We start from the raw sequence: 1,450 nt of genomic DNA, 5'->3' as shown, positions 1-1,450 counted from the left end.
TTGAGTCGATCCACTGGACGTTAAGAAAGTTCTTGAAGACGTTTCGTCTCTCATCCAAGAGACTTTTTCAATTGAACTGAAGTTGAACTGAAGAAGTCTCGAGAACTTTCTTCAAGAACTTTCTTAATGTCCAGTGGATCGACTCAACAGCTTTTGGACACTCTCTTGTAGCAACAGCCCCATCACTTTGTCCCACAGAGTTGCAAAAACATCATGTAACATTGCAACCTTTATAAGGAGAAACTTGAAAAACTGTAAATAAAACTAATTAGAACTATAATCTTTGAAAATCGGGACTTGAGAATACTCATTCAACACTTAATCTATTTGACTCTTTGTGCCTGTATCACGACAAGGAACTGTGGCATTAAACAATCCTGTTTAAACTAAAATAACGTTTGTGTCTCAACCCTCTATTGTTTAATGACAACAAGCCTTTGTAGCTGTTTACCTCATATAAAATCAGGTTCCACCGAGACTTGAACTCGGATCACTGGATTCAAAGTCCAGAGTGCTCACCATTACACCATGGAACCTCTTGTAAAAGCAAAGTGAAGTCATAACATTGTTAGTTAATGACTGAAGGCAGAGTGAGGGAAAAAATTTTTCTAGACAAACTAGGTACCAGGTAAAGTGAGCAAGAGAACTTTTAGGTCATTAAGTCTTGAATGAATTCACACCAACAATCACCTCCTCATAGGCTCAGTCTCAAGTCAGTCACACATAAACAAGGGCAAATGCTGGAACAGGCGGCTGATATGACATGATGTTGCAACAGCTTTATTTAAGGGAAAATGTGAGGGAGTAAACAGAACAAGAGTTTCTTCAGAAAAAAATTGTGGAATGGAAATCAAGAGCGTAAATCTACCAACCACTGGCCTAAAACTGACTTGTTGATCTCTTTTGTCTCAGAACAGCTAATATCATTCAAATATCACGTTTTAAAAAACAATATAGAAACAAAGCAATTCATATCAGAAGTGGGATTCCATTCCACACCTTCAATGGGGGCTGCGACAAGAACACAGCCCCTTTGACTGCTCAGCCTTTCTGAGAGTGTGTGAAAAATTCACATGAAACTATTTCATTAATGATAGCGTATATGAAATATATGGAATAATGTCATATATTTGGTCTACATCTATGCTAAATGCATGATCTCCTCAGGATTGCAAATGCAACCAAGTTTACATTTATTACATCCCGTGAAGCAGTGATGTATTATAATTGTCAGTGTTTGTGTGTTCCTCCGTCCGTCCACCAAATATCTTCACAACCACTTTTTTTTCACAACCATTGCAAATAGAAAGATGTAAGAAAAAGCTCATTACTCGGACGGCAAGGGGGATGAAAATGAGTTGATGACCTTGAGAAAACTACGTCAAGGTAAAATTTTCACTTTTAGACCTTTAAAAGGTACACATCTCTAAAACCTGATGAGATATAATCA

General features: G+C 37.4%; 1 non-coding gene across 1 annotated transcript; it reads right to left on the bottom strand.

Moving 5' to 3' along the window:
• Positions 1-464: 464 nt before the first annotated feature.
• On the bottom strand, positions 465-536 carry trnaq-uug (transfer RNA glutamine (anticodon UUG)). Its single transcript has one exon. It is a non-coding gene; the product is annotated as a tRNA-Gln (tRNA).
• Between the last annotated feature and the right edge of the window lie 914 nt (positions 537-1,450).

The sequence above is a fragment of the Antennarius striatus genome, chromosome 1 (genome assembly GCF_040054535.1).
Source record: "Antennarius striatus isolate MH-2024 chromosome 1, ASM4005453v1, whole genome shotgun sequence".
Taxonomy (NCBI): Eukaryota; Metazoa; Chordata; class Actinopteri; order Lophiiformes; family Antennariidae; genus Antennarius; species Antennarius striatus.
Note: the sequence above shows the minus strand (reverse complement) of the source record. Positions and strands in the feature narration are given on the sequence as shown.